Source organism: Furipterus horrens, unplaced genomic scaffold (genome assembly GCF_987537825.1).
Source record: "Furipterus horrens unplaced genomic scaffold, mFurHor1.1.pri manual_scaffold_4, whole genome shotgun sequence".
NCBI lineage: Eukaryota > Metazoa > Chordata > Mammalia > Chiroptera > Furipteridae > Furipterus > Furipterus horrens.
In genome coordinates, this window is record NW_028327174.1 from 77877364 (window position 1) to 77903698 (window position 26335).

Here is a 26335-nt window from a genome sequence, read left to right on the forward strand (position 1 = left end):
TAATAACAATTAATTTACATGCTTCTTTTTCACTTGACAATATCAAAGGTTAATGTACCAAGAAACATAGTTTTTTTATAGCCATAGCTTCAAAATTTCCAGGTTGGTTCTGCATTGCTAAGAGAACATGATATAATGAAATGCCATTTTAAAATGCCTATGGTAATCTTTTCTACCTGTTTTTCTGTATGTAGTCAATAACTCACTGAAGTCACTTAGGCATTTACATATAGAATAAAGGTTTTCAAATCCTAAGTGATTAGTTCCAGAAAGTATTCCATATCTCTGCCATTAGATTATAAATTCATCCACGAATTCATGTTCCTATTAGATATGGTACTAAGTTTAACAAAAACAATAAAACATCTCCTTTCTGAACTCACTATCAAATGAGAAAGGAATATAACAGCATAGCTACATAAAATAGAACTGTTACCACCTCAGAATTTAGGTAGGATTTTCATAGATGTATGTATTTAAGAATATAACCAGTAAGTGACTTAACTGAAGATTTTCCTTTGACATATTACCAATCATGGTCCCAAAAAGCACAAATCATGAAATCACTATGATACTGCCAGTTTCAAAAATTTGTATTTTTGTACATAAACTAGAAGTCAACATAGTCAACTGGACAATACCAACCGCATCCACAATCAATAAGGTACCAAGCTAAGAATTTTATGCATTTCCAACTGTACAAAAGACTCTAGACTTAGACGTCCTTAGATATATGAAACTCTCAACATGTTTAAAAATGAGCTAATTTTTTAAAATCCTGAAACTAGCTCTTCTTCCTATACTTCATACTTTTGTGACAGTGTCCCCAGCCTGTCTTCCATGCTAGGCCATGGTATCATCTTTCCCATTCACACCACTCTGCAGGTGATGCTAGCGTTCAGCAGTTAGTCATCAAGTTCTGGAGACTTTACCGCAAAACTGCTTTTTGAATGGAGCCCCTTTGCTTCATTACTTCAGGGAAGCCTTTATTATTTTTTACCTGTAGTACTGGAACATCTTCTAACTGTTCTTTGCATTAATCTTTACTTTTTCAGTCCATCCTTCACACTATTCCCAGAATGATTATTCCGAATGATTAACTTCATTATTATACTCCCCCACAGAAAGCCTGTCCTGGCTTCCCACTGTGTCCAGGGTAAAGTTCAGACCACTTAGGGTTAGACATAAGGCTCTTAACAACTGGCCTCTTCTGACTCATCTCTAGAAACCTCCTGCCCATCTTAAACTCTGGCCATCCCCAATTTTTGTTATTCCTGGACATGCCACAGAATTCCGTGCCTCTATGGCTCTGCACATGTCATCCCCTGTCCCTGGAATGCAATTAATTAATTCACCTAGGAGTGCGAGGATCTGTGCTGTGCATGGGACACACGGTGATAAAGGAGACAGCAGGGTTCTCTAGCTTTTATGGAATTTACAGGTTTGAGGGATCATACACATGCCATAAAGTGGGCGTGTGCTAAAAGAGAAGTACTACACATCAGTGCATAGATTTAGGACAATGACATTTATCTTCATACTTGAAGTCAGAGAAGACCTCTTTGTGGCAGTAACAACACCTAAACAGTCCAGGTAGGAGGTGCAGGTGGGGAAAATGCGCAGAATGTTCTAGGACAATAAATGCAGATTGAAGTCTTGTCAAGAGAGTGTGGGCATTCAGAGAACAGAAGAGTTCAGTATGGCTGAATCTGGAACCAGGGCAAGAGTGGCAAGAGATGGAGAAGAGAGAAATCACATAATGGAGGGTGTTTTCAGTCATGTAGGGAAGACTTGGTTTAAACAGCATCTCCTTAGATATGTCTCCCTGATTCTCCAAGGCATATTTACTTGCTATCTTATCTGTATTCCTACAGGTCTTTTTTCACTCATCCACTAATAATTACCACTCTCTGCAATACCTGTTTCCAAAATAAAAGATACCCTTGCAAATCTATAAAGCTTCTTGACCTGTCAGGAACAATATTTTATTTCTCATTGTATCCATAGTTCAGTGCAGAGTACTTGACAAATATTGAGTGTTCAATACATATCTGTTGAGTGAATAATAGATTAATGAATGACACTGGCTCAGAAAGGCAGGGGTTAGAGATTTATGTCCAGGTGGACACATAACTTCTCATGAGACCAGCCCAGCAGCCTTGGTCAAAACTGGCTTGGATCTGGTGTGGGGCAAGCTTGAATCTGGAGACTAAAGGGTATTGACTAACTACACTCGGGGAAGTTCAGAAAAACTGAAAGTCTCATATTCATGAGTTTTCGACCTTGGCTGAACATTAAAATGATTTGGAGTACATTTTAAAATGAGTAATGCCTGAGGCCCACCCCAAACAAATCGAAGCAGAATATTCAGAGCAGTGGTTCTCACCCTAGGCCGCAGATTGGTATCACCTGGGGAATTTTACAAACCATAGATGACTATGTTCCACTCCCAGAGACTCTGAGACACTGATGTGATTGGCACAGGGTGAGCTCTGGGCATGAGGCTTTTTAAAGCCCTCCAGGTGATGCTCAAGTTCAGCCAAGGTTGAGAAGCACTGGCCTATTTGGCATGACTATTTTTATAGCCTCTATGTGATTTTAATGTGCAGTGACTGTACAGCAACTCTGGTACAGATTGATGGTTCTAAATCATGAATGTGCCCAAGAATAATCTAGGTGAATTTATTAAAATGGAATACTATGCAGCAGAAAGAAAAAAGGAACTCCTGCCATTTGCGACAACATAGATGGAACTAGAAAGAATTATGTTTAGCAAAATAAGCCAGGCAACAAAAGACAAATACCATAGGGTATGACCTAATACAGGAAACTAATGAACAACTCAAACAAATGCGCAAAATTGAACCAGAGACATGTAAAACAAGGAGCAGGCTAACAGTGATGGAGGGCGGGGGAGAAGGGGGGTAAATAGAGGAAGGATTTAGTAAAGGAACTAGTATAAGTAACCCATGGACATGGACAACGGGGTGGGGATTGACTATAGGAGAAGGGGTGGGAGGGGGCAATGGGGGAAAAAGGGGACAAGTGTAATAGAAAAACAATAAATAAATTTTTAAAAAGTAGGTTCCTGATGCCTCAACACCTCTTTAAAGTGACTGATTCCAGAGGTGTGAGACTAATGCTCAAAAATTTACCTGTTAAACAAATGCTTGGTGATTCCGAAGTTGTTGATTCACAGACACCATTTGGAGAGAAAGTAAAACGATCTTTGAGGTTTCTCTCAGCCCCAGCATTACAGAAACTCTTGTAATTTCTGTTATTCTTTAATACCTTATTGTAACAGGATGCTGAATGATATTCTTCTAGAAATCTCAGAATTATTAATAAAAGTTCATGAATAAAAGTAATTAGTGTTAGTTATGACCCACATTCTAAACCAGCAAAGACTGCTCTTGAGAATCACTGGTGGAGTTTTTAAACCAGCCTGCTACTCCAGAGCGATTAAATTAAAATTTCTAAAAGTAGGATCTAGTCATCAGCTTTTTAAAAAACTTCCAGATGAGTCCTACAACCATTCAAAGTCGAGAAATATTGTTCGAAAAAGAGCCATCAATAAAACCAGACACACCCTGTTAAGGCATTAAAAGCTGGGCCAGCCCTGTTACAGTGTACCAGAGGCCATTTCCAATTCTTATTAAGACATAATTGGGCAATGAAAGAAAATTCATGGGGAATTGCTAAATCATTAACTTGGGACAGAGTACTAGGTCTTCTGCTTCTCTTCCATCAAATAAATGAGAAGTGCTCCAACAAAACCAATTACAGCCATTGGGGGTGCCTGCAAAAGGGGGACAAGAATCTCCTTCCTGGCTGCACAGGCATGGATTTGGTGACCTGCCTGCTGTCTCTGCCTGTCTGCTCAAAGGCACAGGACACAGACACAGCACCCACCTGGGCCTGAACCAGCCTGCTCATACCCACACAAGGGAATCTAGCACTGTGAGGCTGTGCAATATACAGCAGTTGTTAAAGGCCACAAGAAGTCTAAAAACCAAAAGTGACAATTAAAACTGATTTTTCATCTGTCCATCCCAGCCCTGGCAGGTGCTGCAAACAAAGAGGTGTTAAGTGATTAACTGGATTTGAGGTAGCAGTTTTAAATGGAATTCTGATTCCCTTTATTCTTTTTTAATTTAATCTTTATTGCATTTTCCCATTATCACTTAGTCCCCTTATACCCCTCTTCCCCAGCAATCATCACACTGTTGTCCGCGCCCCTGAGTCCTTTCCCCCCCCCACCCCACAACTAGCGATCATCCTGCTTCCCTTTAGCAGGTACCAAGTGCCATAAATCTGCAAGGCCTGGATCTGGAAGGCAGCAAAAGAAGCCTGTGAGTCAGCAAAATACCTGTTCTTAAAACTATTGCAATAGCCCTGGTTGGTGTGGCTCAGTGGTTTGAGCGGAGGCCTGCGAACCACAGGGTCGCTGGCTCGATTCCCAATCAGGACACATGCCTGGGTTATGGGCCAGGTCCCCATGTGGGGGTGCGTGACAGGCAACCACACATTGATGTTTCTCTCTTTCTCCCTCTCTTCCCCTCTCTCTCTAAAAACAAAAAACAAACAAACAAAAAAAAAACTATTGCAATAAAGTATGTGTAGTTTACTTGTGAGTTTCTTTAAGGTTCTTGTTCAGAACTTCCTTACACTTATTTTATGAAACTATTTTACCAAATTCAGTTACTAATGTAGAAGTCTGGGTTTACTAGTACAGTTCATATTAGGAAGAATATTAGATAAGGAGACTGGGAAGGCTGAATTACAAACACAACAAAAGCTGGAAGATCTTAGAAACCAACCCCTCTTGTCCGCCAACTTTCCGGTTCATTCCTCTACCATTTATCCCATAACCTAAACAAAATACTTGGGTATTGCGCTTGACTCCTCGCTCTTTCTTAAACTCTGCATTCCATTAATCTTCACTTCTAAAAGCAAAAATAAACTTTTATTTAATGTCTATGAAGCAAGGGTCACTGTATGCTAAAAGCTTTTTATCTTTTAACCTATTTTACCCTTATAACAACTTTATGGGTTAGTAAAAATATACATTATGCAATGAAAAAAATTCTCTATAATGAGAATTTCAGTGTCTCATTAACAAATAGGAGATCTGGTTTTGGAATCTGAATCTAAGTGATTCTAAGCCCTGTGCCTTTTACTGTTATTCCAATAACAGCTTTTCTTTTAGCAGCTTTTTTCCTTCAACATTTAGTGCTGTTATAATAGCTCTGTGTTCTACTGCAGGCTTTCTTGATCAGAGGCTGAGCTCTTAATCTTTCTTCCCTCAATAAACATCAACCCCTATTCCATTTACCAGTACAGGCATACCGTGATCATATTGCAAATTAGGTTCCAGACTACTACAAGAAAGCAGGTATCACAACACAGTTAGTCATAATCTTTTTGCTGGTGGAGGGCCTTGCTTTCAGTTTTTCTTTTTTTTTTTTTTAATGCAACATCTGCGAAGTGCAATAAAGTGAAGTGCAGGAAAACAAGGGATGTCTGTACACCTCTCTCAGGTAGTACTCACTGATCATCAGAACCACCTGGAGAGCTTTTAAAGGTGTGCAGGAACGTTTCTCAGCCTAGTCTATCCACTGGAATCACCTTGGAGCACCGGGAAAAATAAAGCTAAAAAACAGATACATAGATCCTTTCCATATGTATTTCTGATTTCATTGCTCTGGGGTATGGCCTGGACATCAGGGTCTTCCAAGCTTCCAGCGGTTATAATGTGTGGTTATGTTGAGAACCACTGATATGGACTCTCAAGGTACACCCTGGAGATTGTAATAACAATATTACTCATTATATCAACTGCTGTCACACAGAGTGTTTAGCATGACATTGATCTAAACATTTTCCTTCTCTTAACAGCACTGGGAGGTAGGTACTACTATCATTCCCACTTTACAAAAAAGGAAAATGGGACCCATGGTGTTAAAAAGGACTTCTCCAAGGGAAAAGCTAGTAAATTGTAGAGCCAGGATTTGAATCTTGGCAACATAGCTCTAGAATCTGGGCTATGTTTGAGATGTGGCTCAGGACTCCATATTCTTAAAATCATATCCAGCATCTGTTCCAAGGCTATTCACAGAGGCTAAACTAACTTGACCAACAAATCCTTGCTTGAAAGCTGAAAACAGTGGTTCTCAAACTTTAGTTAACATATAAAGTTAACCCTGGACCATTTAGTAAAAACTGAGATTAAAAAAAAGGAAAGGCTGAGAGTGGAGCCTTGAAATCTGTACTTTAGTTGTCATCTCAGATGATCCTGGTACAGGCAGTGGCTCACAAATGTACTTTCCAAGGTATTGAGAGTTTAATATGTGACCCACCGGAGAGGAAGGTGATGGCCATCATTCATTCAGTGCTTACTTAGATCATCTTATAAAATTCTCACAAGTATATAAAAGGGTTACTACTATTTCCATTATATAGCTAAAGAAAAGTAAAGAATAAAAAACAACTGAGGCTCGGAAAGATGAATTACCTGGCCCAAGGCTATACTATTAGCAAATAGTAGGGCCAGGAGTCAAACCCAGATGTGTTTGACTCCAATCCCATGTTCGATTTATTCCTCTATTCTGTCACAGAGAAGGGATTACAAATAAAACAATAAACATATGGCAAATTTACTTTTCAAATATAGCATCATGGACCATTGTACACTGGGACAAATAGTCATAACAGTGCCCAAAGTTCCAGAAGGTAACCTTTCAATACATTATGGAATAATCAATGTGTCCATATTGATAACACATTGAAAAATGATCAAATCATCATCAATTGCATATGATGGTAAGATAACATATTTTGGAAAGATTATATTTCAAATAGGTTGGACATTGTAACTAGAAACAACAATAAAATATTGCAACTTAAATGAGGTGAGCTTTCAGAGATCTGGAATAATCCAATTGTAATCTCTTTCCTTAATGATGAGTTTTGGTTAACTTGATTGACATTAATACTGCCAAACTGAATCCATGACTTACTTAATCTGGAACTTGGATGAAAATGGAGCTGAATTACTTAAAGCATATTGTTCACTAATTCCATAAAAATTTATTGGATAGTATGGCAAACAATATAAATTATTTGACCCAAAGCCATCTAAAACCATAGTATTTATTCCTTTCTTCTATGGCAAAAGCTATAGGATGCAAACACACCTCTTTTTCCAGACTTTTTTGCAATTTAGCCAATTTGTTATAAATGTAGAAAGTCACTGGGTATGGCTTCCAGGAAAGCTTTTTGTTTATTTTAATTGAATTTATTGAGGTGACATTGGTTAATAAAATTAAATAGGTTTCAATGGCACAATTGTCAAACACATCATCTGTATATTGTACTTGTATATTCACCACCCCAAGTCAAATCTCCTTCCAGTAAAGCTTTTCAAATAGACAAACTACTGGCACGTACATTTAGCATTTTGGTCTTTGCACTCTTCTTGTCCCCCCATTCTCTGACCAGCCATAAATGTCTCAAAGTGCCCAACGGTGAAAGAGCCGTTTTGTGGTGATGACAATGACTGTTACATGGTAAGAAAGGTGGAGTAGCAAGAAGGAAGGGACTTAGCCCTTGATATTATCACTGAGCTGTTGTACTAGCCTTGACCTGTGCAACCTCATGATTCTTGTCTATGAGACAAGCACATGCCTTACTATTTGGTTTTCTATGGCTTGTAGCCAAATACAAGCTGAAACAAGAGCTCATCACTCTAGGCTGCAAGGATAAAGCTGATGTTATAGAAAAACTAGTCGCAATTGGTGGTTCTTTGATTAAGGTAATCATGGGAAGCCTCTGGAGAAGGTGATGTTAAGACTTAAGACTTGAATGTTGAAAAGAAGCCAGAGTCATATGAAAGTCCAAAGGGGGAGGAGCCAAAGTGAATAGTGAAGGCAGACTCCAAAGCGAACGGAGTAAGCCTAGCTGTTAGAATAGACAATACCAGGGTAAGTGGAACATGGTGAATAAGGCAGAGAGCAATAGCAACAATGGTGTGCTGGTAAATAATTAACAACCAGCTCTCCTAAATACAAAAAAAAAAAAAAAAAGAACCCTGATTTGCAGCATTTGGTGATCTCTGTAAACTCTCACCATGGTCTGTTTCAAGCTACCAACCTGATAACAATGTTTTGCAGAATTCTTGACTATTTAATAGTCCAGAAAGTATCAGTCCCAGAACACCACTGGATAGGAGACAAAATTTGAGAAGTAAACCAGGGCTATATTTTGTGCAAATATTTCATAAGAAGGTTATATTTTACTAAAATTGCTAAAAAAGCCATTGGAGAGTTGTTGGTAGAAAGATGATATAATTTGATTCACATTTTATAAATATCACCATAACTGTTATTTGGAATATTGTTTATAGTGGACCAAAGATATATACAGGGAACCAATCAGGAAGGTTATTACACTGGCCTTGGCAAGTGAGGGTGGAAGCTTAAACTGGAATGGGGGCTATGGGGGTGGCAAGACATGAACAGCACAGGTGGGCAGAAGAAAAATGAATACCCTGAGGGGTTCACAGCTCTATGATGAGGTCTTAAGAGAATGCTTCATTAGCAGTAAAGGATTTATTAGTAATACAGTCACATGCCTTAGCAGTGTTTCATCAATAATTGTGGCTGTTGCTCTACTTATATATGCAAATAGTGTCAAAAAACTTAATGAGTAGCAAGAATAACAAGGCAGAAGAAAAGTATTATCACCCTGAAGACAAAGTTATTTTAAAAAAATAATAAGAGGGTGGCATTTTCCCCTGTTATTCTCTTCCAGACCATGTAACACCCATTAATACAGGGTCAATAAGGGGTTATATAAAATGTTTTATCACTGCACCAAGTAGTTGGAAATGTACCAAGTAGTTGGAGAATATGGGTATAAACCTGAAAATCAAAGAGATCTGGGAACTATAAAATGTTGTAACACTGACTATTTATACAGATATTGTGAGGTATAAATGTGACCGTAATTTTAATGAGATTTTAATAGAGTGTCTGGCATATGATCTACATATAAGACCTATATTATCTTTTCTTCTAAGCCTTTCTTCCTGTGAGTCTTTACTTCATGTTTTATGTGTGAAAAATGTTTGAAGAGGAAGTGTAAAATTATAAAAAGGGAATTATGCTACTCAAATTTCTATTGATAAGGTGACTAGATGTCCTCTTTTATTTATTTTTTAAAGTATATTTTATTGATTATGCTATTACAGTTGTCCCAAATTTTTCCCCCTTTGCCCCACTCCGCCTAGCATCCCTCTTTTCTCCAGCAATCCCACCTTCCTTAGTTCATGTCCATGGGTCATGCATATGTTCTTTGGCTTCTCTATTTCCTTAGCTTCTCATAACATAACCCTGCCTTTTCTATACCCACCAGTTATGCTTAATCCCTGCACTTTTTCCCTCATTCTCCCCCTTTACCTTTCCAGCTAATAACCCTCCATATAATCTCCACATCTATTATTCTGTTTCTGTTCTCATTGTTTGCTTAATTTATTTTTGTTTTTGTTTTTTGGATTCAGCTGTTGATAGTTGTGAGTTTGTTGTCATTATAATGTTCATAGTTTTGATCTTCCTTTACTTAAACAAGTTCCTTTAACATTTCATATAATAATGGCTTGGTGATGATAAACTCCTTTAGCTTTGCCTTGTCTGGGGAGCACTTTATCTGCCCTTCCATTCCAAATGATAGCTTTGCTGGATAGAGTAATCTTGGTTGTAGCTCCTCACTTTTCATTACTTTGAACATTTCTTGCCAGTCCCTTCTTGCCTACAAAGTTTCTTTTGAGAAATCAGCTGATGGTCTTATGGGAACTCCTTTGTAGGCAACTATTCTTTTCTCTTGCTGCTTTTAAGATTCCCTCTTTATCTTTAACCTTGGCATTTTAATGATGATGTGTCTTGGTGTGGTCCTCTTTGTGTCAAACTTGTCTGGGACTCTGTGCTTCCTGAACTTGTATGTCTATTTCCTTTCCCAAATTAGGGAAGTTTTCTTTCATTATTTTTCAAATAGGTTTTCAATTTCCTGCTCTTCCTCTTCTCCTTCTGGCACCCCTATGATTCAGATGTTGGCACTTTTGGAGATGTTCCAGAGACTTCTTATTCTCTCCTCACTTTTTGAATTCTTGTTTCTTCATTCTCTACAGGGTGACTGTTTCTTTCTTCCTTACGTTTCAATTCATTGATTTGAACCCTGGCTTCTTTTTCTTCGTTATTGGTTCCATGTGGATTTTTCTTTATTTCATTTAGTGTAGCCTTCATTTCTTCCCTTACATATTTGTTTTACTCAGCGTTTTCTCTGAGTATCCTGATAATCAATGTTTTGAGCTCTGCATCTGATAGGTTCATTATCTCCTTTTTGATTAGTTCTTTTTCTGGAGTTTTGATCTGTTCTTTAATTTGGGCCATGTTTCTTTGTCTCCTCAGTTTGGCAGCCTCCTTCTGTTTGTTTCCCTGTGTTAGGTAGAGCTCCCGCAACTGTTAAGTTGTAAGGGGTAGAGCCTTAGGTATTTGTCACCACTTTGTGGCACTGTATGTGGAGGAGGGGTCAGAAAGGGAACAATGCTGCTTCCTCCATTCTTGCCCCTTTTCCAGTCACTTTACCCACTTCCCTTATGTGACTGGCACCCCTCTAGCTGCTGCCTTGGTGATGGTTCCCAGAGTGGGTTTCTCCCACTGCCCCAACCCCAACTGGTTTTCACATCCAGATGCTATGAGGCTTTATTTTCCTGGCACTGGAACCTTGGGCTGCACAGTCTAGCCTGGGGCTGGGATCGCTCCCCAGGTGTCTCTTCTGGCTTTTATCCACCACTCCTGATTGTGGGACCACTCATTCCACCAGCTGCAACTGCTGCCCTGCCACCATCACTTCATTTCTGCCATACTGCATCCTCTCTGCCCTGTTTCTGCATCACCACCCATCCTACCCATCTGGATGAATAGTTTTTCTTTAAACCCTTGGTTGTTGGACTTCCATAGAGTTCTATTTTCTGGCAGTTCTGGCTGTTTTTTTTTTTTTTTTTTTTTTGAAGTTAGTTGTAATCTTTCGTATGATTGTGTGAGGAGGCCAAGTATGTCTACATATGCCTTCATCTTGGCCAGAAGTCCTAGATGTCCTCTTTTAAAAGATATACTTCTTGAAAAAAATTTTTTTAATTAGTTTACACTCAACATTATTCTGTATTAGTTTCAAGTGTGCAGCATAGTGATTAGACAATCATATACTTACAAAATGTGCCCCCTAATATTTCCAGTACCAAACCTGCACCATACATAATTACAATATTATTGACTATATTCTCTATGCTGTACTTTAATCCCCATGACCATTTTATAACTACCAATCTGTACTTCTTAATCCCTTCACCTTTTTCACCCAGCCTCCCACTCTCCCCTCACATCTGGCAACCATTAGTCTGTTTTCTGTATCTATGAGTCTGTTTCTGTTTTGGTTATTTATATTATTCTTTAGATTTCACATTTAAATGAAATCACAAGCTATTTGTCTTTCTCTGACTGACTTATTTCACTTAGCATAATACCCTCTAGGTCCATCCATGCTGTCAAAAATGATTAAGATTTTGTAAAAGACATAATCTCAAGCAACCAAATTTTAAGTAGAATGGCTAAAAACACTAAATCTAGCCTTAAGTCAATATTTCATGTAAGTAAATATTATAGAAGTCATTATTAAGACTATTGTTTAAATAGTGTACACGCTTTTGAGTATATTTATGAAATGCACCAAAGATTGCTCAGTTTAAAAATTTAATGCGACTCTTGGCCAAGATGGAGGCATAGGTAGACACACTGCTTCTCCTTCCACAACAAAGAAGGAATACAACTACCTTAAAACTGGAGACAACCATAACTTCCAGGAAACTGAGCTGCATGGAAGTCCAACAAACAAAGAAATAAAGAAGAAATACTCATCCAGACAGGAATGAGGGACAGAGGTGGGGCGGAGAGGAAGAGGTGCGGGGGCAATGGCAGTGGCAGCAGCAGTGGCAGGCTGGCAGAAAGTGCAGTAACAATTTTAAAAAGTAGGTGGGGGACACCTGGGGAATGCTCCCAGCACCAGACCAGACAGCACAGCTCGTGGTTCAGTGCTGGGGAAAAATAAAGCCTCATTGCTTCTGACTATGAAAACCAGTGGACGTTCAGATGGTAAAGGAAACTGCTGGTCTCTCAGCAGAGTCCATTGGTTTCAAGGGCCCCCACAGTCCTAGAATATCCACAAACCCACCCAGGCTGGGAACCATGGCCAGAGCAACAGCAAGAGGGGTGCCAGTTCCATACAGGAAGAGGGAGAAGTGCCTGGAAAAGGGGTGGGTGCTTAGCAAGCATCATTGTTCCCTCTCATACCCCTCCCCCACATATGGCATCACTGACCAGCACTGACCAATACCTAAGTCTCTGGCCCTTACAATGTAACAGGTATGACAGCTCTACCTAAGACACAGAGGCAAACACAGGAGCCTGTAAAAGTAAGGAGACAGAGAAGTACAGCCCAAAAGAGGGAACTGATCAAGGTTCCAGTGGGAGAACTAAGTGATGAGGAGATAGCCAACCTAACAGACATAGAGTTCACAGCACCGGTGATAAAGAAGTTCACAGACTTGACAGATATGCTTGAGTATGGCAAATGCATAAGGAAAGACGTGAAGGCTAAGCTAAGTGAACTAAAGGAAAATTCACACAAAACCAATGATGAAGGGAAGGAAACTGGGGTTCTCATCAATGATTTGGAACATAAGAAGTAAAGTCAAACAGTACAGAATGAGAATACAAAAAAATGAGGAGAGGCTTAGGAACCTCTGAGACAACTTTAAATGTGTCAACACCTGAATTATAGGGGTGCCAGAAGGAGAAGAGGAAGAGCAAAAAATTGAAAACCTATTTGAAAAAATAATAAAGGATAACTTCTCAAATTTGGTGAAGGAAATAGACATACAAGACCAGGAAGCACAGAGAATCCCAAACAAGCTAGCCCCAAAGAGGACCACACCAAGACACATTGTCATTAAAATGTCAAAGGTTAAAGATAAAGAGAATCTTGTAAGTAGCAAGAGAAGAGAGTTGCCTACAAAGGGGTTCCTATAAGACTATCAGCTGATTTCTCAAAAGAAACTTTGCAGGCAAGAAGGGACTGGCAAGAAGTATTCAAAGTAATGAAAAGCATGGACTACAACCAAGAATCTCTATCCAGCAAAGCTATATTTTAAAATGGAAGAGCAGAGAAAGTGCTTTCCAGACAAGGTAAAGCTAAAGGTATTCATCATCACCAAGACATTATTATATGAAATGTTAAAGGGACTTATTTATGAAAAAGAGGATCAAAACTATGAACATTAAAAGGACAACAAACTCACAGCCATCAATAACAGAATCTAAAAAATAAAAACAAAAACTAAGCAAACAACCAGAATAGGAAGAGAATTATAGGTATAGGGATCATTTGGAGGATTATCAGGTGGGAAGGGGAAGGGGGAGAAATGATGCAGGGACTAAGAAGTATAATTGGTTGGTACAAAATAGACAGGGGGAGTTAAGAATAATATAGGAAAGGGTAAAGCCAAAGAACTTATATGCATGGCCCATAGACATGAACTAAGGGGGGTGGGATTGCTGGAGGGTAGGGGATTACTGGGGAGAGGGGAGCAAAGGGAAAAGAAATTGGGACAACTGTAACAGCATAATCAATAAAACATCCTTTAAAAAAGAATAAAATACATTTTAAAAAATCTAATGCTGTACAACACAGCATGCGTACCAACAAAATAAAATAAATGGCCAATAGTGCTTTGCACCTCACTGCTGTAATATGAAAGGAAACTGTCATTTTACAGGTTACTAATGAGACATAGCAGTTAGCATGTCCCTTTCATCAGACACTCATCTTTGTTTTGATCCACTGATAACTTGTCATGTTCCTTAAATGCAGACTAATTGGTAAACCCTAAGAAGAATGGCTCAATTTAAATGTGCTCAAAAAATTTTACTTGTTATGCTGTTAAAATTACCCCACTTTATACTTATCAAAAGCTAAATGACCTTTACTTAATGGGCTTTGGGAGGACATTGATGTGTATCACACACACAAAAAAATGTTTGACAATACTAGAATTTTTAAATCATAAATTTATAGAATGACAAAATCCTGGCCCAGGTTCTGCTTAAAGTCTTTCAAATCTACAGCAACTGGGGGGGGGGGGGGGGGGGGGCTATTTGTTACAAAATGAAAGGTTGTAGACCTTTAGGTATACAAAGCTTAAGCTATGGCTTTCTTTGTTAAACAATCCCTGTTACATGGTTGGAATGAGTAATGTGTTCCTAGTTTTTCTAGGATATCTATTCAGCATTTTGTTCTTTTTCTTTTCTTTTTTCTTTCTTCCTTAAAAAAAATAAATCTAATTTTTCCAAACAGCTAAAATTTAAGCTCAACTTGCCAACCATTACCTGAAACCTCAGGAAACCAAAAGTTTCACCTTTATTTTTGTTTGAGCTTTCTATTTTCTCTATAATATTATCTTTTCTTTCCTTCTATAGTTTCACCTCACTTTTCTACTTAATCTTGCATCCATGTATTTACATCATGATAGCCAACTATAATCTTCCTATTCACAGTGGAATTAGTTCATTCCATTTTCTCTTGTTTCCAGGCTTGATGTATTCCATGCAAATTGATTGTTGTTGGGAGTTTATGAGGAATTAAATCTGGTCAAAATGTAATGTTTTTGCATGTTTGAAATAAGTTGAGCAATGTACAGCCCTCTTTTTTTTTTTTTTTGCTAAATACTAGAACACCTGTGTCCTATTAATTTTTGTATATGCCACAGTATCCAATACAGAATAGAGATAAATGTAGATACTTAAAAATTGTTTGTCAAAGAGAATTAATCATCTGGAATTATGTTTTCTTGTTATATTTATGTAAGCTTTTGTATTCACTAGTTAACAATGATATTTGTGTTAATACCTATTTGATAAGATTTAGGTTTCTTACAAAATGTGGATTCTGAGAAAATTAGAATTTAAGGGACTGGATATTATCTTTCTCTAATAATCAAATTTTATTTACAAATGGGAGGAGTAAGAACTAATTGGAATGATTATGGACTCGAGTTCATTTTAGCACTTGTGAATATTTTTAAGTGTTATTTTAAGCTCTCTGGCAGCATATTTTAAAGTACATTGTTAAAACTACAACAATTTGTACCATACAAATTGTTTCTGAATTTTCTTGACAAAAAAATGCATAAATGAACAGTTATTCATTAGCTTATTAAGTATGTTGGGAGTATTTCTGTAGAAATACAACAAAACTACCATGTACAAACTAGTAATACAAAACCTCAGTAGTACCCCACCAGCTAGCTGCACAGCCTGTCCATCCACACTGTTCCTTATTTATACTTCATTGATTACCTTACTTGATTTTAGATGATGCTGGATATAAAAATAGAACATATTACACAGAATTTTAAGTCTAAATTGAAGTCCATGTATTTTACCTTTTTTTTCATAACTCCCTATCTAATGATGTCTCACCAAAGGTTAGTTAAATAATTATTGCCTGGCATTTAAAAATACTAGACATAAAAGATGTACACCCTTAGGCTCTATGAAGTTGCAATATTTCCCTATCTTAAAAACAAGCAAGCTTTTATAATGGTAATGATTCCACCTGTGCATATCATTAAAATGGGAATTTTTCCTTGTAATTATTACTAGTAAATCCAAAGTTTTTTTTTTTTTTTTTTTCATAGTGCTCAGGAAATTGGAAGGGAAAAGACTCCATCAGGAAATTGCTGGAGAGACACCAAATCAAGCTGGGTGTTTTCAGAGAGCTTGTTATAAAGAAACCTTACAAATTTAACTTTTCATGTCCTCAAATATCTCCTATACTCCTATATCTCCTAAACGAATGGATATTTTTATCTAAACAGACACTTTGATATATTGTTCTGCTATCAAGCTACTTAATAACATGTTTCCTCTTTTAACTCATGCCTACTATATCATACTGTCATCCAGTTTCTTACTTACTTTGATAATTGTATGGTGAAGTTGAATGTGGTGCTATCTACATCTTTAAATGATGATTAAAGGACAAAAAGAAGCATGGTGGTTGCAGAAATTGTTACAGTGGATAGTTTATGTATTTTGTTGAGAACATGATTACTATCAAGCTGAAAAACAGATGATTTAAAACTCCGAGTATAAATCATGAAATAATGAGTTTCTCCTCATTATGTTAGATTCCTCAGAGCTGCTTTCTCAGACTTTCTATTGATGTTTCTTTTATAAATTGAACGTTGAGAATAGAAAAGGTGGAAAAAATTGTTTAGTAATTTACTGCATTTGCATAGCAAACTATTAGTAACTAGTGAAGTGTTATTTGGTCATAAGTACAGTTATATGACAAATTGAATAAATTTAAAGATCATTAAAAAAAACAAGAGTACTTTTTTTCCTAATTATAAAATATATTCTAACTTGGTGAGTTTATAGGGTAAGTATGAATCCCAGTCATATGCTTTAGATAATTTTTTTTTTTTGCTTAAAAAATCTTTTAACAAATAAATAAAGAAAAAATTTTAAACACTTTATCATGAATATTATTAATCATTTTTCTAAATTTAAAATAAAAATTCTCAAAGGTGATTCAAACTAATTTAACTAGGTGAATGACTTTAGCTTAAACTTAAAGTAGCTATTTTATTTAATTTTCTCTGAGTCCCACAATTCATTATTTTACTAAGAATTTTAATCATGTATGTACTGTGATATCATTTATTTAAAATTTTCATTTTATGATAATCATTTCCTTAGTTATCACATCATTATTTATATTAGGATTAACAGAATTCTGAATTATTTACTAAATTATCATATATCTTTCTATTAATTTTAACAAATGCTTTGTAATAGTTTTTTTTTTAATTTATTGTTTTTCTATTACAGTAGTCCCATTTTTTCCACCATTGCTCCCTCCTAGCCTGCCTACCCCACCCTTCCACATTCAATAGTTAAAATATTTTAGAAGCATCTGTTCTTTGAAGAACAGATCCTTGTAAATTTATTTGGACCTGGGGTCTTTGTTAGGGATAAGTTCAGCTTTTCTTTTCAATTTTTGTTACTGAGCTTTCTCCATTCTCCACCACACCATAGTCAATTTCTTTGGTATTAAAATGTACACTTCATCTCAGTTTTTTTTCTTTCTTTCTTTTTTTTGCTCTAAAATAGTATATACAGTGCTTTATACTTTTTAAAAACCTATTCTATATCTATAGCTATGTTCTATTTCTCATTTCATAGTTATTTTTGCCAGTGTTCGTTTTCTTGATCAAACATGAAAAAAATGTATTCCTTTTATTGGTCTTTTCAAAAACCCAGAATTTAGTTTTATGATATACATTTCATTTCATTACCATGAAACAAGTTTATTTCATGGTAATTTATATTAGTTTATTTACTAGTACCTGCTTTTATCCTTATTACTTTCTTCTTTGTAGTTTGCTTAGGTTTTATGCGTGTGAGTATATGACCCTATATTTTCCTCAGAATCCCACTGTAGATAAATCTAGTTGGTCATTTTTCTCTAGTCTACCATGTAATTTCTGATTTCTTAAAGTAAATGTTATTTAGAGAAAAAAAAAAGTTCCCAGATAATGGTTTTAAGAGCATTGTAATTTATACTTTTGATTAGAAAAAATTATTGTGATTTCTCATTTTTGGATTTTAACACCAAGTTTTGGACTCACACATGGTAAACATTCCACCAACATTTGAAAATAATAGATAATAGATACAAATATATGTGAATGTTCAAGCTTATTAAGTGATTTATTAAAATTTTAGTCTTATTTTTTATTGTCTATTTGAGCTGTCACTCTGATAAATTGTGTGAATTTCTAATTTCCCCCGCTAACAGTTTTTACCTCATGCTCATATATTTCTGAACTATTGTGCTAGGTACATAAAGGTTTAGGATCCTAATACATTCTTGATGATTTTTCTCTGTGTTAAATAGCATCCTTTGTTTCCAAATGTTGGCTATTATAAATAACGCTGCAATGAACATAGGGGTGCATACATTCTTTTGAATTAGTGTTTTGGGTTTCTTAGGATATATTCTCAGAAGTGTGATCACTGGGTTAAAAGCAGCTCCATTTTTAATTTTCTGAGAAAACGCCATACTGCTTTCCACAGTGGATGCACCAGTCTGCATTCCCACCTCCAGTGCATGAGTGTTCCCTTTCCTCCACTATTGAGCTGTACACTTGAAACATGTATGGCTTAATGAACCAAGTCACTCTGATATTTTAATATTATTCCATTATATTTTTTGTGCTAACTTTTCCCTGGCATTTCATCTCTTTATTTTTAAACTTTCTCTTTATGAGTGTCTATTTTTTCATAACACCTTATTATTTTCTTTGATATTTATTTTTCAAAGCATGTACTCTGTTTTCTCTATTAATTCTCTTTCCTCTGTGATAATTTTTTTGAGATGGGTACCTTTATAAAGATGCTCACTCTCAAAAAATTGGCGGGCTTTGTTTTTATTTAATATTCATACTTAAGGATTTAGATTAAACCGTATGCTTGCATAATCTGATAGGTATTCCCATCCAACTGTCAATGATGGTTTCTAATAATAAGAGCCTCTTTCCAAGAGTAGGAGGTATGGAAGTGGTAGAGGAATAGCCGCTTGAGCATAGAGGAATAAAGAGATGGTTTGTCACTGAATATGATGGTTCAGTCACTCTTGGTCTTGAGCATTCCTTGGTAGTCTGGAATGTCAGTAATGAAGCCAGACCTAGGACTAAGATACTCTAAATCCCAGACCAGATCCTTTTCCACCTCATTACTCAATGCGCAACTGAAATGGCTCACACTTGCCTTTGTCATCTGGTCCTAATTAAAAATAGCTTGCTGTATACACAAATGTTTACCAATCAATTATGATTTTCACATATTGAAAATCAATATTCACATATATACTACATCAATGCTTATTTTTTATGAAATTCAATTATACCTTACAAGATTTACAATAAAAACTTTAACTCAGGATAAAGTATAATGAAAATTATCAAAATAAATGCTATAGTTTTAATATGCACAACTGCATGTGGAGTATGTCTCATCAGAATAGATATCTGTAGAGGGGTCAAATGTAAGTGAAAGATGCTAATTTTGCTTGATTTTTATCAAAAAGTAATCAAATGTAGGAGTGACTGGTATCACAGAATAGGAAGGGACTTCATGTTCCAGCCTCTACTTTTTACATAGGACAAAGCACATCAAATGATTTGCCTGAGATTTTGATCACAAGAGATAATTCGGGGAAGATGAACATTTATTATCAAATGAAAAGCGATCACTGGAGAGAGAAGACTGAAGGCCCTGACACTAAGTAAAAGATCTTGTATGAGAAAAGAGCCATTCCTATGCTGTTCTGTACTCGAGACAATAATGATGCAGAATAAAGTTTGCTTTTTAAGAAATCATATACAGAAATGAGGCCTTTAAAAAACATTCTCAATGTATTTTTAATTTGCTTTTCCATAAATACTCATGATATTGAGTATCTTTTCATATATGCTTACCATCTGTACATTTCTTTGGTGGAGTGTCTGTTCAAATTATTTATTTTTTTTAATTGGGTCGTTTATTTTGTTTGTTGAGTTTTATGAATTCTTTATATATTCCAGCTACAAATCCTTTATCAGCTATGTTTTACAAATACTTTCTCTTAGTCCCTGTCTTCTAATTTTCTTAACAATATCTTTCAAAGACCAATAATTTTAAATTTATGATCATTTTCTATCATGGTTAATGCTTTTTATTTTTAATCTAAGCAAGCTCAGATTAATCCAAAGTATCAAAAATTTTCAGCTATGTAGGTACTTTCTTTTAAAAATATACTTTTAAGTCTTACATTTAGATTTACGGCCCATTTTGAGTTAATTTTTGAGTATGTGTGAATGGTGAAGGTTCAATTTTTGTACATATGGGTATCCAATTTTTATAACACTATTTATTGAGTTTCCCTGGCACATTTGTTGACTATCAATCTGCTACATGTTTACAAACCTATTTCTGAACTCTGTTCTATTTCATTGACCTGCATATTGATACTTTTACTAATATTGCACTTTCTTGATTGCTATCTTTATAGTAAATTTTGAAATATATTACTGAAAATCCTTCAACTTTGTTCTTGTTTTTCAATTTTGCTATTCTATACCCTCTGCATTTTCATATAAATTTTACAATTAGCTTCTCAATTTTTACAAAAAAAAAAAAGAAAAAAAGACTGCTTACTTTCATCACTGCAATTGTGTTGAATCTATGTAATATTCTGGGAAACACTGACACTTTTACAATATTGAGCCTTCCAATCCCATGAACATAGTATACAATTCCATTTACTTAAATCTTTAATTTCTCTCTGCAATGTTTTGTACTTTTTAGTATACAATTTTTGCACATTTTTTTGCAAAATTTGACTAAACATTTCATGATTTTAATGCTATTGCAAATATTACTCTCTTTTTATTTTAGCTTCTAATTGTTTGTTGCTATTATACAGAAATACAAGTGATATTTTTATGTTAACTTTGTCTTCTCACATTACCAAAGTCACATATTAGTTTTAGTAGCATTTTTGGTATATTTTGTAGGATTTTCTATATAGACGATAATTTTGTGAATAAAAATCAACCACTCCACCTTCCTTTGGCAACATGTTCTATTTTGAACTCTTATTACAGGCTCACCCTTTTTTATGTCATGTTCTATTCTGATATAAGACCTTGTTTTTCTTCTTGTTTGAGACCTTTTCCAACACTTTTTACCAACTGAATGCTTATGTATGTTTAATATCTCAGGTCAAACATAATTTCCTCAGGGCTTTTGCTAGAACAAATTTTTGTGTTATTCTTTTCATTATTGTTTTTTTATTAATCCAGTCAAGAAATATTAACTGCCTACTATTAAATGCTTACTATGTACCATGGTTCTTTCACAGTATCATCTATCTTTGTTTCCTAGTATTTATAATTATTGTAATTTTATATTTCTCTCCATGATTATTTGACTATTGTCTCTCTTCTGAAGATTGTAAGCTTAATGAAAAAAGAATAATAATTATTTTTGTTCTCCTTTGATGTCCATGCCCAACTAAAGGCCTAGAACATGGTAGGTACTCATTAAGTATTTATTGAATAAATAATGAGCCAAAAGAATATACCCATCCAGAAGATAAAGCAAATATTTTGGGGTAGGGCTGGCTGTCTAAATGCTATTCAATACACACTGCTCAAAATATTGTTGACTAACTTTATAATCATATCAATATCTGTACATAAAAATGTATCATAAATATTTTTTTTCTTAATTCCAGTCAAGATGGAGGTGTAGGTAGACAAGCTCACCTCCGTGTACAACCATAAGGATTACAACTACTCCAAAACAACAACAAAACAAACAAACAAACCAGCACTGGCAGGAAATTGAACTGTATGGAAGGTTTAAAAGTTTAAAGGAGTAATACTCATCCAGACAGGCAGGAGGGATGGAGATGGGGGGCTGGCACAGAGAGGACACAGTGTAGCAAAGGTGAGGCATCAGAGGCAGTGGCAAGATAGCAGCTGCAGCAGGAAGAATGAGAATGAGCGGTTACACATTATAAAAGCTGGGAGGGACACCTGGGTCAGGCCCCAGGCCAGACCGCACAGCTCACGGTTCCAGTGCCAGGAAAGTAAAGCATCATTGCTTCTGACTGTTCAAGGCAATGGGGGTTAGAGTGGTGGAAGAAATTGCTGGTCTCTCAGGAAAGTCAGTTTAGAGGGCCCCCAGAGCCCTAGAACATACACAAGCCCACCCACTCTGGGGACCATCACCCGGGCCATAGATAGAGGGGCACCAGTCACAAAAAGGAAGTAGGTGAAGTGACTGGAAAAGCAGTGAGTACCGAACAAGTGGCATTGTTCCCTCTCTGACCCCTCCCCCACATACAGCGCCACAAAGTGGTAAAACTGGTCTCCCCAGCGCTAATGAATACCTAAGGCTCTGCCCCTTACAACTTAACAGGTGTGGCAGCTCTAGCTAATATATGGAAATAAACACAGGGAGGCTGCCAAAATTGAGGAGACAAAGAAATATGTCACAAATGAGAGAACAGATCAAAACTCAAAAAAAAAAGAACTAGCAAAATGGAGATAGCCAACCTAACAGAGGAAGAGCTAAAAACACCGGTGTTGAGGATGCTCAGAGAAATCATTGAGTACGATAATGTTTACCTCTGTGTCTTAGGTAGAGCTGTTGCACCTTTAATGTAGTAAGGGGTGGAGCCTTAGGTATTCCTCAGTGCTGGCAACCCATTTCACCATGTGTTGGCATTTTATGTGGGGGATGGGTCTGAGAGGAAACAATGCTACTTGCCTCACACTCACCCCTTTTCCATGCACATCTCCCACTTCCAGTACTAAACAGGCTGATTCCATTGAGAGACCTGCAGTTTCTTCCTCTACCCCAACCCCCACTGGTTTTCACAGTCAGAAGTAATATGGCTCTATTTTCCTCAGTGCTGGAACTGTGAACTGTGCAATATGGTCTGGGGCTGGGATCGTTTCCCAGGTTTAAAATGTATGACTGCACTTTTGCCTCAGCTACAGTCCCTGTGCTGCTGTCGCTGCTGCCACCACCACACCGTGTCCTCTCCTCCCTGGCTCTGCCTCTCCTACCTGTCTGGCTGAGTATTTCTTCTTTATTTCTTCATTTGTTGAACTTCCACATAGTTCGATTTTCGAGATCTTCTGTTCGTTTGTTTTTGTTTTGTTTTGTTTTGTTTTAGTTTTGATGTAGTTGTAAAGTCCTTCTTAGTTGTGAGGAAGACGCAGCAGGTCTACCTATGCCTCCATCTTTGCTGGAAGTCCTCTAATTTAATTTTTTAAAAGTTCTAGGAGATGAAGTTTGGAAGTTGCATTGTAGACTCTAAGCTTGAGGAATTAATTTTAAAATTCACTAATGAGACACGTTTTTGGTTAAAAGGTACTTTAACCTCATATTAGATTTAAATAATTTTATATTTTCTTGTCAGAAAATATTTAATCCCATAGATCACTAGATGTCCTTAAAATTACACTTGCATATTTTCTAGTTCATGAGCCATTAGGATCTAATTGACTCAAAATAAACAGGCAAATGCAATACCCTTGAAATGATTTGTCCAACAAAGGTCTTGAATTTAAATGGTTCGGTTTTGTTCCAGTTTAGAGAAGATAAAACAAAATAAGCTCAGTTTTACTTATCTTTTAAACATGAGAAAATCCGAATGCTTAAATCTGAGTAAAAATTCACATTTTTTAATGCAAGACCAATTACTCATAAACAAGTTTAATTTGAAAGGCATTATTTTTCAAGTGGCATTAACATAAAACACTCCTGCCATAACTTACTGAGTAGTTCTTTTTCTTATCTTTAATTATATATTCACTGAACATCTTATCTCAGGTGCAAGTACTTCCTCACATTTTATTAATGTTTTAAACACATTTATTTTTCTGTTACATTTATCAAGGTATCTCTAACAAGTAAGGAAAAAATTAATATGTCTCCCTTAGGAATCTCTTTTCTTCTGTATGCACCTCAATGTTAATACTTAAGGAAATAAACAGTGCAAAAGACAGAAGAAATTATTGTGCCGATTTATTAACCACTGATTGAAATAGCCTTACTTTTTTCCCTGACACTTCAAGAATAGGGTGCCAGTTCAAGTGCCATAGAAATTCAAAAGTAGTGAGTGAGAGAAACTGCTTACCTGAAAATCATTGTTTATTTAAAGGCATTGTTCTCATGTATGGGGGTAGATGATGTGCCTAGCATGTGACTATTGCCTTCAGGTAACATTTTAAACTGAAGTAGATATGAAATAAATATAACTATTTTTATCATAAATCATAGACCTCCCTTCAAAAATAAGTTATACAAAATTTGTAATATATATTTTTAAAATTTGAACAAATCTTAAAAATTACTCAAGCCAGTGTTCTTAAAAGTGCAAAAATAAACCTTTTATGTGAGTTGAACCACTTTACTTGCATTTCTATTGTCACAATAGCCAATAAATTGTAAAATTCAAATAAGCATTTTAGGAATCCCAAAGTATGAATAAGTGTTATTTCATTCCAGGTAAAAATAAGAATAAAAAAAAATGGGTTTTCTGGTAAAAGAATAATCAAGATTCATTGCTTTTATTTGCAACTAAAATGTCAAATGCAAGAATTCACATGGCAGGAAGCAAGCTGAAGAAAATACAGGTGCCTAATTCACAAGCTACAAAAAATAGTATAAAGGTGACCATCTGGGGAGAGCTGGCTGACTTAATTTTCCTATGAGCTTACCGTCTGCTACATATTTTTCTTCCAAACCCCACATTCTGACCTCAAAAATGCATCTACATGTTTTGTTACATGCATCTCATTATAAACATAAATGCATGTAGACCAAATTATGCAAAGAATATTAATACATCAAAGGACATGTTGTGTCATGTTTTATTTAATCTCAGTTTGCTGATTTTTCTGAAAGATTTTGTTTCCAGTAGCGATGCCTTTTCAGACTTTCAGCTGTCCTATAAATCCTTACACTTTGCATGATACACCAGCACGTGTGACAAGCACAGTTCTAAGAAACAAAGGCTTCTGAGAATGATGGTTCAAAAGAAGGCCCAGAAGGTAGACCTCTGAGAATGTCAAGGAAAGGAGATGGGAATGTAGGATTATAATCCTGATGTGGACACAATGGATCGTCATGAAGTAATGACAAAGCTAAAGCAGTGAGGAATCCCTGGCTTGTCACAAAACACTGATTGTCCAAGTTTCCTGAGTATGTCAGAATTTCTGAAAGAGGCATCATGCTTTCTTGAATTAATGCTGAGCAGAAAAACACTTTTTTACATGAGTTTTCTTTTTATATCTCAGCTGAATACTGAAAATTATGCTTCTCATACTAACAAAAAAGTACTTATTTTCAAGTATCATACTTAGGGCCAAACTAATCTTTTGTTCGATCCTGCATTTTTATTAAAAAATATCTGTAGCTATAACTTCTTCAATATCCCCAATTCATGTTATAATCATTTATTTCAAGATTATTCTCCAGCACTATATTCTATATAGTATCTGTGCTTCTGAAACTTTTTTTCAGCCTTCAATACTTTTCCCAGGTCAAAGCCCCCCAAATTTTACTTGTTCATCCCCTCCAGCATCCTAAAGTTCATTAAATGCTAAGTTAAACTCATTGACTTCTTGAACCAACATTTTTCCCCTTTGACTTTTTTCTTTCCTTATTTCCCCACCTATTAATCAATAAAGCATGCCTGTTATTATCTCTTTCTTCCTTTCCATTCCCATAATTCCTCCTCAAGTCCAGGTCAGGTCATCCAGATTACAATAATAATACACTTCAAAATTGTCAAATTTTTCCAAAGAATAACAGGATCCCTTGAACAAAGAACTCCATATCCCACAGGACTTGTAAATTCAAAAGGTATATCATAGACTACAATAAAGGAACATCTTTAAGTTTGTTTAACCCAATATCAGGAAACTCAATATTTCCTGCTTCATTTACCATGGAACCTTTTCAAGGAGCACCCAATAAAATTTCCCACAGTAATGTCTGTAAAACACTTATCTGTATCCATTTAATTCTGCAACCAATTTTCACATTAATGAACAGATCAGTTTATTTTTTTGCTCAAAATTTTCAAACACTCTCAATTACCCATCAAAGAAAGCTAAGCACCCCTATCTATCTGCAACCTATATGTTTCATCTTGTCTTTCATGACTTCACCTCTGCAGTTAGCCAGATGTCAAGCTTAGGATCTGCTGTACTACAGCTGCACATCTCCATGTCAAATAAATGTGCTGCATCAAATAAATGTGTACCATCACTTGGCAATGAAACAACTTTTCATACGCAACTGCAGTACTATCAGCATCTCTTTAAAGACTGAATGGTTTCCTGATGCTCGCCAAACTTAAATCAAAGTCTACTTTGCTAAAGAAAAATATATTTACTTTCTTTTGTCCATGGTTTGAAAAACTCTGCTATAGATAATTAAACCTAACTACACTGAATATTTTTAACAAAATTAATTTGTCATACTGCATGGTTTTTCTGAAATAAAGGTGGCATGTGCTGCTTAGCATAATTGAGTCAGCTGGGGAACTGGTGAGTAGATGTGGACTGATCACATTACCTGCAAGCACTTCATGT

At 36.0% G+C, this 26335-nt stretch overlaps 1 protein-coding gene across 1 annotated transcript in view; it reads right to left on the bottom strand.

The window, feature by feature from the left end:
• The window catches only part of LIN7A (lin-7 cell polarity scaffold A), a 149111-nt gene that overhangs the window by 100044 nt on the left and 22732 nt on the right, over window positions 1–26335 (bottom strand). The gene's annotated exons all lie outside the window — the stretch shown is intronic.